This window comes from Dama dama, chromosome 13 (assembly GCF_033118175.1).
Source record: "Dama dama isolate Ldn47 chromosome 13, ASM3311817v1, whole genome shotgun sequence".
Classification (NCBI taxonomy): domain Eukaryota; kingdom Metazoa; phylum Chordata; class Mammalia; order Artiodactyla; family Cervidae; genus Dama; species Dama dama.
Genome location: NC_083693.1, coordinates 74,188,308 through 74,201,503, shown reverse-complemented (window position 1 = coordinate 74,201,503; position 13,196 = coordinate 74,188,308). Strand labels below are relative to the sequence as shown.

The 13,196-nt window shown below is 52.8% G+C and overlaps 1 protein-coding gene and 1 long non-coding RNA gene across 5 annotated transcripts in view; both read right to left on the bottom strand.

Moving 5' to 3' along the window:
- Positions 1 to 5,465, bottom strand: part of TRAF3 (TNF receptor associated factor 3) — a 116,884-nt gene extending 111,419 nt beyond the window's left edge. For 2 of the 4 annotated variants that reach the window (XM_061159478.1, XM_061159481.1), the window contains exon 1: positions 5,235 to 5,343. The gene's annotated coding sequence lies outside the window, so the exon portion shown is untranslated. Of the gene's footprint in view, positions 1 to 5,234; positions 5,344 to 5,446 lie in introns of those variants that run through there. The other 2 variants (XM_061159480.1, XM_061159479.1) reach the window with 2 other exon arrangements.
- Positions 5,466 to 7,804: 2,339 nt separating this feature from the next.
- Positions 7,805 to 10,947, bottom strand: LOC133068518 (uncharacterized). Its single transcript, XR_009695520.1, has 2 exons — positions 10,755 to 10,947; positions 7,805 to 8,118 (listed from the first exon to the last, which is right to left on the bottom strand). It is a non-coding gene; the product is annotated as an uncharacterized LOC133068518 (long non-coding RNA).
- Positions 10,948 to 13,196: the final 2,249 nt, after the last annotated feature.

Sequence of the window (13,196 nt, the reverse complement as noted above, 5' to 3'; positions counted from 1 at the left end):
CGATCTTTAAAGCTGGTGCCTTCCACCATGCCCACACTTCTCAAGCCAGAAGGTGGATGGCCCCTAGGACACATGGCAGGAATGCCAGGGGACCCCTCACGAACCCTGGGGGAGTCAAGGATGAACACAATGCATCTTCTGGAGAATCCAATGCACTCAACAACTGAAGGGGGCAAAGTGTGTTTACAGCAAAAGAAAAAAAGAAAAACAGACATATAACTGAGTACAGTGTAAAATTCCTATTAAATTTTAAGATAAAACTTAATGGGCTTGGACTCCTATCAAGGGTTTGAGACATACTGAACTAAAACCATGCCTTTCCCACAGAGAAAAGCCTTCTGAAACCAGAACACTTAATTTACCCCATAATAACATTTCAAACACCAGGCTATATTAATCCAAAAAAGACAGAATTTAATTTCCAGAATAAAGTTGTGACTCCCGGGCATTACTGGGCAAGGCAGGACTCAGGAGAACAGATTTCCTTGCGTTTCTCTTTAAGTCATTCGAAGCACCCAGAAAAGTTAAGATGCTGGATGAAGACCCCCATCTTATAAGCCCCCTCACACAACAAACCTGGGAGCTAAGCGCTATCAGAACTGGGGGTGGAGGGGGCACAGTCCAGAGACACAGCCACAGGGCACCCCCACCTGCAGACACATATGCCAAACCACACGGAGCCACCGGGCGAGCATCTGTTACATCCCTCTTCCTTCCCAAACTTGCAGATTCCTGACACAAACACTGACAGAGCGTCAGTCAACCATGTGCCAGGCCCTGGGCAGGGAGAAGGGGGGTCTAACCAGCACCCCACCACCTCAAGTGTATGCAGGTCTTCTACTGGACATTAACCTTCCAGGGTACAGTCAGTCACTGAAAACCTTCACTACAATTTTGACTCCTGGAAACTAATGTTTTAGAATTTTTGATGCTATTGTCGTCCTGAAGATTACTTTATCCCAATCAATTAATGAATTTAGCTTTTCTCTCCATTCAAAGAAACCAAGTTTCCAATAAATATGCTTATGGTTCTTGCCACAGAATTGGTGTTTTAATTGGAAAAGAAATTAGGATATCAGAACAGCAGGCATGATATCTTTCTTGGTAGAATGGTCTCATGAGAAGTTACGAAGTAACCTCCGTTAAAAAAAAACATGGAGTCAGGAATGCCCTGATGGTCCAGTGGTTAGGACTCTGCACTTTCACTGCCTCGGGCCCAGGTTCAATCCCAAGATGCAAACTAAGGTCCCACAAGCAGCGCACTGCAGCCAAAAACAAACAAACAAAAAACGTGGAGTTATACATCGGCATGGAGTAAACCTTATAAAAAAGTAAACCATGAAAGGAACTTACAGGGAGCTTTTTTAGTTCTTGAGAATTAAAGAGATTTAGGTCATTTCAGCATGGATGACAGAGCAGTAGGTTTGGGGGTGTCCCCTGGGGAAGGGGCGTTCCAACACTTACTCCCCTCCCCACCACCTTTTGAGACTTTCCACCTACAGTGAGAAACGGCAGGGACAGCCAAGTGTGGCCATCCAGGTCAGGGACCACCGCTCTGTCCCCCACCCCAGACCGGGCCCACCGCAGAGCAGACCTCTTGGTCACAAAGGGCCTGGCAGAGGCCAGGGGCCAGCATGGGAATCATTACAACCGGAAACCCACTGACCACCAGCATCACCAAGACCATGTCTACTGGCATGAAGCAACAGGACTGGCACACTGTCAGATGCCATCTTCCCAAAACAAAGTGGGGCGGGGAGAAGTCCTCTTCCTGCCAATCTCAGGGTATTGGCACTCAGTCTCAACACCCACTTCCCAGAAGCCTTCCCTGACTACCCCGCCAGCCAGGAGCTGTCTACCCCTCCCCTGAACTCCCACCATACTTCCAGCCCTCCGCACAACCCGCTAATCCACTTTAGTCTGCTCTGCAGGACGTTTCTAGCCTCTTCCTAGTGGAACTGCATTCTCTAGCTGAGCGGCCAACTTCCTGAAGGCAGGATGGTGAAACCTTCCTTTTCCCTCTCCCTTCCGGGCACAAGCTTCAGTCCTGGTGCTACCTGGTCAAACACCACTGGTTTCCAGCATCTTCCTCCACCACGCACAGGGGCTGAGACCACACTCTCAAAGGCAGGTGCTGCAACTCCCTCATCCCTGCACTGGAACCAGAGTGTTATAGGAAGTCAAGGCACATTCACTGAACATCAAATTCAAGGAGAATAAGACTCCCCCATTCCAGCTCATGATCTACTTATCCTGCAGAGTATACAACTCAGCAAGGGATTCCAACCTGATTTCTGGAGTTGACAGAAACCCACAAAAGTCACCTGCATTTATGACATCTCACCACCTGCCAGCCTCACCCCCCAACAACTCTGCACAGACAGACAAGCAATTCTGGCCCAAAAGGAGGTTCTGATGCTTGATGACAAAAACCTCACCTTCTCCTTCCTAGAGTGGTCAGTACCCCACCCCTCACTGTGTTGGGCAGACCGCAGTCGATGAAGGCCCTATAAAGTGAGAAAACCATTTTGTATTTTTAAATTATGAATACTAGACATTACACGGGCACACATAATGTTTTCTTACATTGTTTTTCCTTTTCTGTTGAGAGCTGCACTGTCCCCTACTCCATGAGCAGCTGTGGACCCAGAGCCTGCTGCGATGGCACGAGCCATCCTGTCCCCATTCGCCTCTCGACCGCCCTCCTGCCCGCAGGCGTCAGGCCCCTCTTGCTGGCTTCACTCCCTCCGCCCAAAGCAGGTCGGAGCATCATCTCCACACTCAGGCCTCGGCTGCCTCTCTCTGGGCAGCTTCCAAAACCACTGGCCTCGCCGCCTTCTTTCTCACTTTGGAGCTCTTTCCCCAGTTTCTCTCTGTATCTCAAGTCAGTATGGTGACTCTCCTCCACCAGCAAAATAATAATAATAATTTTCCTTCCTCACAGAGCACTTGTAAAGAGGCATGCGGGGGGTCCAGATTCCATTGGATTGACACAGAGGCCCTGGCCATATGAGGTCTCCTCTGCTAAGTTAACAGTTCTTAAATTGACCATTACAAGGAAACTCAACTATTGCATAATATTTGATAGGTTAGATCACTTGCTGTTTGTAGAGTCTTGCTCTACAGAGATGAGAAAATAGAGATGGGCAAATTTAACGCAATTTCCTTTGTTTGCTTGAGCTAGCCCAGACTTGCAACACCACAGTGACAGTTTTTCTTAAAGTACAGCTTTAACATCATCAAAAAGGACTTTAACAGAGTGATAAATCATTCTTGTCCTTCAGCGTATTAGTATATCTATCTGGACAAACCTCCGCCCCCCAGCCCCCACCAAGGTCCTTCCCACTTTGCACAGCAAAAAATTAAAGGGATTCTAGTAGGGGTCTTTATGGAATCAAAACCCCAAACACAGGGGAAAACAGCTAGAAGCAGCTCAATGTTTCAGTTAAACTAAGGACTCTCTTCAAGACACAAACAAGAGTAGGAATATTTTGATTGTATTAACAGAAACAACGGGCCAGCTGCTACTGCTTGTCTCCAGTGGAATATCTTTACACCCTTCTTTACAATGAGTGAGGCCATCTTATTAGTTCCAAAATGAATGGACAGCATCCAAGAAAAATAACTGGTTTTCTTCTCCCTCACAGAAAAATTCACATGAATGTCTTAGAAAAAAAAAAAGAAAAATGCTGGAATTCTCCCTGCCAGCTCTCTGCTTCCCTGGCTTCTGCATTGTGACAGCTGGAACAGATGGCGTCTGGGTGAGACACCTTACATCTTAAACCTCATCCCTGATAAGGTCTGGTTTTGACTAGTGGTGCTGGAATCCTAAGTCTGTCAAGGTTTCTGTCCTGAGCACCTACTCACCAGATTTCCAATCTTGTACATTTTAGGGTTTTCCCACTAATAAGGCTTATTTTTGTTTTGGCCAAAAAATTTTTCGTCTTGAACTAATTTTCAGTATGTATATACTGTCACCACACAATAGTGAAAAAGCAAACACTTCCTTTCGTTTGAAAAACGAACGTACACTATTTTGCCAGACATCCTACACATGATGCAGTCTTTTGAACAGGCCATTTTCAAAGATGTGAAAGACAGGAGAAGATTTTAGCACCAACTGATGGTCTACTTGGTCATTTCTTTAGATAAGGATTTTATATACAAATGCAAGATTACAGAACACACAACATTTCCAAAAGCTTCACCAGCAAATGCTAAGGAAAAAAAAAAGAAAGAAAAAATTATGGCTCCTCCTCAGTTGTATGCTGTGAATGTAAATTAACAAGCGGCAACAACGCTCAACACAGCCTTTATGAATCCACAAAAATAAATGAATAAATCATACACACACACACACCCCCTCATCTCATTCTGAAAACTAATTCACAGCTTAAAACGAAAACCATGAAATAAATTTGCTTCCTTCAACGGACAATTACATGAAGGCTTCTTAGATTTCAAAGCACGTCCACAACACTCCATCCATTTCCATTTTGTTGCTATGTTTTCAAGAGAAAGGTAAAGAATTCTTTTTCCACACGAGATTCTTTCTAAAGGCCTAAATATTAAATAGATGTCCCCAAACGGGGTGAAAACGTGGCAAAGTGTGCGTGAGCAATTAACCCAAGGCGGAATGTGTGCCTTTCGCCCCAAGCTGGATCCCAGTACCCGCCTGCCTCCGAGGCCACTGCAGCTCTTCGGTTATGAATCAGTCAGAGGTTCATCTGCAGAGGAATGACTCAGTATAAACTTTTAAATAATGGCTTAAAAAAAAAAAAAAAAAAAAAAAAGAACCCAAGCCAGCCCGGGGTGAACACGTTCGGCTATGGAGACACCCGAAACGGTCCGCTCCTCACCCCGCAAAACACATAGCTTCGCCGGAGATGCTGATCTCTCGCCACCCCGGGGGGGGGGGGGGGGGTCACGTTTCCAAGCGGCCTTGGCGCCCCGTTTCCTGAAAAGCTGCGGGAACCCCGGCCCGCGGGGCCCTCGGCCCGGCCGGGCCGGGCCGGAGGACAAAGTTTCCCGAAGTTGAGGCGTCCGGGGGGCGGGCGGGCGCGGGCTGGGGCGGGGGCGAGACGGCGCCGCACCAGGCACTCGCCTCCGGGCGCCGGGCCTGCGCCGCCCCGGCCCCGCGCCGACCGACCCCGGGCCCGCCCGCCGCCCGCCGCCCGGGGCGGGGGATGGAACCGCCGGGGATGGAGCCGCCCGCCACCCGCCAGGCCCCTTACCCGCGTCCGCGCCGCCCGGCCGGCTCAGCAGCGCCGAGCCCGTCCTCCGCCGCGGTCCGCAGCGTCCTGCTCCCCGGGCAGCCCCATGTCGGGGGGCGGGGAAGGGCCGGCGGCCGCCGCCGCCGCCGCCGGCTGGAAAGTCCCTGCTGGGCTGCAACCCGGCTCGCGCACGCGGCGGCCGCGCCGCGCCGCGCTCCCTCGCCCTCACGCACCCTCTCGCAGGCACTTCCTCTCGCGCGCTGGAAATCCCCGCCGGCCGCCGGAGCGCGCCCTGGCGCGCACCCGCCCCGCCCCCGCCGCCGGCCCGCGCGCGCGCGCGCGCGTGGGAGCCGCGGGAGCCCGCGAGAGCGGCCGGCTCCCCGCGCCGCCGCCCCGCGCGCCCCCGCCGGGCCTCGCGCGCGCCCGCCGCCCGTCGCTAAGGCCCTCCCCCCGGCGCCCGCCGCCCGGCCTTAGCAACGGCGCCGCGGCGCGGGCGGGGGCGGGCTCGGCCGCCCCCAGCGCCGCCCCGCCCCCGCGCGCGCGCGCGCGCGCCCGGTCCCCGGCGCCTCGCAGCCCCAGCCGCGGGCGTCCCCCCCTTTCCGGGTCGAAAAGCCACGCAAGCCGCGTAGGGGCCCGAAAGGTGCAGGTCCCCTTAGGGTCGGGAGCCATGGCGTCCCGCGTTTCACCAGCGCGACCACCCTCACTCACACCGACACACATTGAGCACACAGGCTCACACAACTACTCACAGTCACCAACACACAGCCAACTCGCATTTTTCCACATGCTCAGACACACATGCTCACAAGACATACACCCGCTCGCAGACACACAGTTCACACGCACTCCAGGACACACTTGGTCACAGACATGATCTCATGCGCTCTCACCTGTACATGCATTCACACACTCGCTGACAGCCATGCGCCGTCGCGCCTGTGCACACTCACATATACACACTCGCTCCTCCACACCGCTCCCTCTCCTACACAGGATCAGGTGTTGGGGCTGAGGGAGCCCATTGAGGGGGGGCTCCTAACCCTTTGGTTGGCCTTTCCTTGCTGCCGGGGCCCCTCCCACGCTCAGGAAGTTGTGTCTTGATCGAGTGTGAACAGCGTGGCCAGTCTGCCACAAGCTCCCAGAGCGCCCTGCTGGCCTGGGGACCCTAGGGCAGAGCCTGCAGCCGTGTGAACCTCCTCCCTGCCCTGGACCCCAGGCCTTCTGGGGCACCTGCTTCTGCACAGGCCTCGGCTCTCTGCCCGCACCACCCCCCCCCAAGCCATCAGTGATTCCCCAAAGTCCTCTAGGTCTGTGTGTTCGACCTGTTTGGGCCTGGCAAGATGGGGCACGGCGGAGGGCCTGTCTATCCGTGAGGCTCCAGGCCAACCAAAGAGCAAGGCCATCTCTGCACCAGTTGACGGTCAGCACGGAGGGGACAGAATGGACTGCCCCGGTTTCTCTTCCTCAGAAGGTTCATAGAGATCTCCAGACAGAGCCGAGACCAGTGTCACCAGCTTAAGCCAGTCTCCCTTCTTATACTTCTCCAGTGACTCGTCGAATAAAGGCAGGAAGTTCAGCATCGCCTCCAGAGGCTTCCTCTGTATAACGTTCCAGAACCCTCGACAGTCTGGTCAGGCTGCTGGAACCCCGGCTGTGGCGCCATCAGTCCGCCGGTGTGTGCTTGTTCTCCAGCCGCAGAGGTGGGGGCTCGCTCTCTAGGCTCTCGGACTGCAGCAGGGCCCCTGCTCGGGCCACTCGCTGAGAGGGCAGAGCTCCCTGAGTTCAGCCCGGAGAACCCAAGATGGCTGTCGTCCCCGCAGCAACCATGTTGAGGTGGCGGGTCAGCCTCGGCCAGCGCTGCGCACAGACCGCTGGGCTCTGACTGGAGCCTCAGTTACCAGAGGAGCTCCCCTCTCAGCGGCAAGGGGAGCGTTCCCTTCTGCTCCCGAGCCTTGGGTGTCCCTGCCTGCCTGCCAGAAGCCTTAATGGCAGCCGCTGCTCCTCAGGCCAGGCCCGGGGCTCCAAGGCCTCTGCGCATCTGCTCATCTCCTCCCAGCTCCCCCTGGCCGGCTCGGGCCGCACTCCCACCTCCTCCCTCACACTATACTGGGGTCTTTTTAGGACTTCGCCAGAAATTCTCAGGACTGGACCGTTTTTTGGTTCTTTTAACACAAACAACAAGGTTGAAGTTTCAAAGACCCGTCAGAGGGGTTTTGGACAACTCTGTGTGTCCTCCACCAAAGCGGTGCCAAGCGGCAATGCAGGATGAACAGACAGACAGGTACGGCCGTGGTTGAGCCCCCTGCTGGGCAGTGAGGACCTGCTCCCTGTCTTCTCCCCGCTTCTTTCTCTTCTCCAACCGTCTGAGCAGTTCTGGACCCCTTGCTTTGGGGAGTTGGAGGGGCCTGCAGCACAAAGTTTGCCTCGAAGCAGGAAACCGCTTTGGGGGGCAAGCGTTCCGTCCTCTGCAGTTACGGCCTCTGGGCAGCAGTGACGGACAGCGAGACTGGCCAATCACAGCGCTCCTCGCTGCATTTCAAAGGCTGAGCTCTCTGTTCCCTATGGCAACGTGGAACAACAAGCTGACACCATTTCTGGACAAAGAAATTTCTCGCAGGAATTTATGTAGCATTACATGTTCTGTTTGCTGCATTTCTGGGAGCAGTGCACACAGGATATTGGAGTGACTCACTTAAGTACAATGGCTCAGAAGCCATTCCTGTTTTTCTTCAGAGAAAAGGGGAAAGTGTCCACTGGTTGATGTCAGGGTTCTAAAGGGGTTTCATCAGACTCTCCCGGACAGTCAGACCCACAAGGGACAGCTCCCCACTCAAAGGCCGGTGGCCGGTGGGTGTGATTGGACTGAAATGTGCTGGCAACTTCTCCCACTCAAACGCCTGGGCACCTGGCAAAATAAAAAACCGTTCAACTAATTGTTCAGACAAGTGTCTTCCAAACTTTTGAATGCAATTCATTTTACAAACCCGTTGTGTGTAACATGTGTGCATTTATATACACACATATATACACATATATGTAGCAGATGCTTCATCTCAAACATGATGTATTCTGATATTTTCTATTTCATTCTATTTATTTATTAATGCTGGTTTTCACTGTCCCAACTCAACGTGGGTTCATGGCCTGAAGTTTGAAAACACTACATTAGATTAAAAGAGCTGCTGAAGATGGTGGAAGTGGCCCGGGGTTTGGGGGTGGTCATCATGGGAAGGGACCCTCTTCTTCCTGCTCTATCACACATGTGCTCTGCAATGTGGGGCTGCAAAGCCAAGGACTCCAGTCCCCCCTCTCCTGCCCAGTCCTGTCCTTGAAGTAGGCCCTGGCTAACATCAGAGGTGCACCAGCAAAGAAGCAGGCTGCCAGTGCCCCTTCTCTGGACAAGGACTGCCAAAAACAAATGCAGAGGAAATGGGGCCTGGAGAGGCCCAGGAGGCCTAAGTGGGGTATGCAAACACAGCCATGGGTTTCGTGCAAGTGATGAGACAAAGGGAAGGCAAGGTGGGAGGTTTGGGTAACTGGCCACAGAAGGTTTTAATTTTCTCTCAATTCTCTGGGCCTCTTGGGGAGATGAAATTGTCCTCATTTTAGGGAAATCTGTTTTGGGATTTGTGTGCACGCCTGCACACACACCACCACCACCTCCTCCCCCACCCCCCTGCCATCTCTGGCTCTTTCCCCTAGTCATTCAGGAGAACATGAGTCCCAGATAAGGCCAGCCTCCCACAGGCAGCCTTGATTGGAACCCCACACTCATACATCACTTCTGAAAGATAGACTCAACTCCACCAAGAAAAAGGATTTCTTTTACTTCAGGCCTCATGGGAGACAGGGAAGAGGGTCTGTATCAAACTCACACAGCAAAGTCCCGAAACCCACGAAAATCACGGTGCCTGCCTTAAGTCCCAATCAGAGGTTCCACCTGTCTTTGTGATCACCGTCCCTCTGCTCCATCCCGGGTTGGGGGGCTCCTCATAGCCTCTGTGTTCCACACCCCCCCCCCCAACAACAAAGCTCTGGCCTTAGCTGGCAGACCCTGCTCAGTAAACAAAACCCAGCGGCTCCTGGAGCCATCCCCTCGGGGTACCCAGCTCATCCCACCCCGGCAGCTGGTGCTCCCCCCACACACATTAGAAATGAGGAGGGAGAAGATGACTGGGTCCCAATCAAGTCTTGGATTAATGAGATAAACGGTCTGAAAAGTACAAGGATTCTAAACCGTCAGAAATGCAATACGCCATCTCCCTAGGAATAAAGGCATCTCTCAAGGCTGGTGACGGTAAGCCTGAAATGTCACACGCTGCTGGATCAGGACAGCTTGTTCCACCTTCGCCTGGTCCTTCTGTTTGTGTGGTCAAGACCTGCTTGCTGAGCGTGACCTGTGCTCGGCTCTCTCCTAGCATGAAATCAATTACGTGCTTGTCCTTTGGGAGTTTACCTTCTAGCAGGTGGAGACTGAGCAAACAAATCACAAACGAAATCTGTAACAGGAGTTGCGACAGCCAGAGCTGAGGAGGGGAAGAGGGAGGCCTGGAGCGAGTGGCCAGGGGGCGTGGGGGATCAGGGGCCATCTGAGTGCAGGCCTCAGGGCAGAGAGGGCGCCCTGTGAATATGAGTGGGAAAAGCATCCAGGCAGAGGGGACAGCGTAGGCAGACATCCTGAGGTCAGCAAGGCCTGGGGAGACCAATGTGGCCTGAGCCAGTGAGAAGGAGAAAGTCACAGAGGATGGGGGTGAGGGCAGGGGTGAGGAGGCAGGGCCATGTGGGGTCATCAACAGGACTTGGGTCTTGCTCTGAGGTGGGGGCCACTGTGAAGGTTGATGGATAACGCATTCTATCCAAACAAGTCCTATATCTGATCTTATTTTATTGTCCTTCAGCACCCGGCAAATGCAAACAGCGGGGCATGACTTGGCTGTGGGATGAACAAGGTCACAGCCGAGGACATTCAGCTCTGGCGAAGGTGCACACAGGTGTGAGCCCACAACTGGAGCCCTGGAGGGGGAAGGGAGCCCTGGGACCCAGTGACCCACATCCGGGACTCTTCCAGAGAAATACGGCCACACACTAGGAAATTACTAGGCACCTCCCACCTTCAAAGCCAAAGAAAGGGAGTGGGCCCTTTTCTGGCAGCCAGCAGGGCGAGGCTGTGAGCCCAGGCGAGGCTCCGAGTGCTGGACTTGCTATCAGATGGGGGCGAGAACCCACGGCCCATTGCCTGGAGCCAAGGCTCCAGCCGCAGCCCTGCTGTCCCCACAGAGCAGCCTCTGCAGAGCGGCTCTCAGTGGCCGAGTCCCGTGGTTTTCACCATGGGCCCCATGGCTGCCTGTGCTCACCTGCTCCCCCTACACTGGTCTCCAGGGATCCTCGTGGACCCAGGCTGATTCAGCCCAGGGCCTTGGCCCACGCCGCTCCCTTGGCCCAGAACGCTCCCCCCAGCTAGCTACAGGATTTACTGTCTCTTCCTTTGGGTCAGAGCCAGCTGTGGGGATTTTAGATCAAAGATTTGTCTCCGGGACTTACCACAGTGCACCTCCAAATGCCCCATGGCCCGACACAGTGGGAAGAAGCCAGGGACGGGCTCCCCAGATATCCTAGTGATGAGTTCCTTTGGAAAGGTGAACGGGACGAATTCACTCAAGCAGGAGAATTCAAGACCAGGAATCGAAAAAGCAGAACTCAACTCATGACTAACTGATGTTAGGAAAGCACTTTACCTCCCTGGCCCCGGGTTTCCCCTTTTGTAGAGCGGAAATATGATGGCCTGCCCGACCCCAGGGGGCTTTGAGAAGGTGGCTGGTGCCAGTAGGGACCCTGTGGCCAGCGTGTTCCTGGGAGGGACCATGGTACCCGGAAGGGAGGCAGGGACTGTATTTCCGATGCTGTTGCTTTTATTACACGTAAAGGATGCACCCGGCTTTCCCAGAGCCGGAGGGATTGTTTTAATTTCAGGTGTCCATGATCAGTTGCCATGAATAAAGATCAAATGCTCCACTGTTTTTCAGGGATGTTATTAATGCTTTCCTATCACACTTCGCCAGGCCTTTGTGTGATGTTAAACTGATGACAAACTTCCTTGTCAATTCCCTGAAAAGGATTTTCTGAGGGACTGGTCCTCAGACCCACACAGTGGATACAACAAGCTGTCGAAATTGCTCCAGCCCCTTTACCGGAGAGGTGGTGTTTTTCAAACTGCAGTTTGCAATCTATTAATTGGTTGAAAAATCAGTTGAGTGGGTGTGACCAGTATCTTTTTTAAAAAATGAAATAAAATAAAAATAGGAAATAGCAAAACGCTTCACGCTTACTAGGTGTGAGTGACTAGAATCAGTGTAGTTTTGTGAACTTTGGTTTTTTGTTCTGCATGGGTATACACAACTAAGCTGGGCTGTCTTGAGGTAAAACTTATTTCTTGCTGTGGGTTCTGGAGCAGACGTTTGAAATGCCACCTTGGTAATGGAGTCACGACTTGGGTGTCTTGTTTAAAAGTTATTTTCCTCGTTACCTGCTGACATCTGTTTTGTGTGTCCTGCCAATTGGAACTTCCACCTGCTCTGGGTGAAATACTCAAAATTAGTAGAGTTTGAGTTAATGAGGTTTGTTATATTAAGCAAAATAAACGACGGTGCGGTTCAACTCGCCTGCATCCTCCTGAAGATTCCTGAGTGGAGGACGCTGGGCCCACTTCTCCACGAGTGACTTCTCCATGTCACTGCCAGAGGCTTTGGTCCACTTGGCCAAAGTGGTTTCCTCGCTCTTTCCCTGGTGGAAAGCCCTGGGCAGCCCTTAAACCATGTGACTAAGTGAAGCAAAGCATGAATGAAGGGATGAATGAATGAATGAACTATTGGCACCTGCCCCAGGCTGAATCATTCCTGTCCACTCCATGTACCTCATTTCACTTCATCAGTGAGTCCCCAGGTAGGACTCTGGCCTGAGGATGGACGCAGGACTGGGGCCAACTCCAGGTCTCCACACAGGAAAGGTTTATGGTGTGGTCATCTGTCTAGAGGAGCGTCTGAGGGACTTGTTCTGAATCCTCACTGCTGTAACAAACACGAGTCCTTTATTTAACATGTGGATTGGGGGTACGCCTGGGGCTGTTGGAGACTGGGGGGTATTTGGCCCTTCTTTGGCCTCACCACTGAGTGTGGATTCAGGAGAAACCCGAGCCCCCCCTCCCAACCAGGCCCATAAGGAATCCACTCTAGAACCCTGTGGATTTCAGGTTCCAGGGAGCTGCCCTGATGACCAGTTCTGACTTCGTTCTTTCTTCCCAGGTTGTGCCTGGGGCGGCCCAGTTTACGTGAGTCTTGTGCCACACCTGAAATCTGTGATGACAAACTCAATAGTAACTAGAGTTCCCAAACTGAGGGGGTGTTTTAAGGCCAGAAGCATAAACTGAGGCCCCTGGGGGGTGGAGGAATGTGTCCAGCCTGTCCTTCCACAGTGGGGACGTGGGACTTCTGGAGGTTGGAAGGATCTACATAGTCCTGTAATTGTCACATCTCCTCCGTGCTGGGGAACAGGGATTAAAAAGAGCAGAAGATTCATAAACTTAGGTTCCTGTTACACCTCTAGCTAACCAGTTGTTCTAAGATGCTAATTTCCATAAGTGATTTGCAATGTAGGTGATTTTTCATAACTACCAAGTGTGGATTTCCCTCTGTTTTTCAGCGTGGACCCAAATAAGCTCATTTTGCAGGGGAAATCTAACTGTACCATGCGCTGATACCTAAAATGACAGTCTTGGGGCTTCTTTACGTAAAAATTCGTTTCTTTGTAATTAACAGGCTTCCTAAACAAGCCTGCTTTATCACTGTAACAAGAGTTTGCAGGACACCAGCTGTATTGTCCTTCTGAAGGGGGCGAGGAGACGCAGAGCTGGCTTAAGGGGTCCTGAGGACATGACTGAGGGACAGGGCGGGCTGGGTCACCGGGCTCTCTCCTGACCCTGGGGCCCGT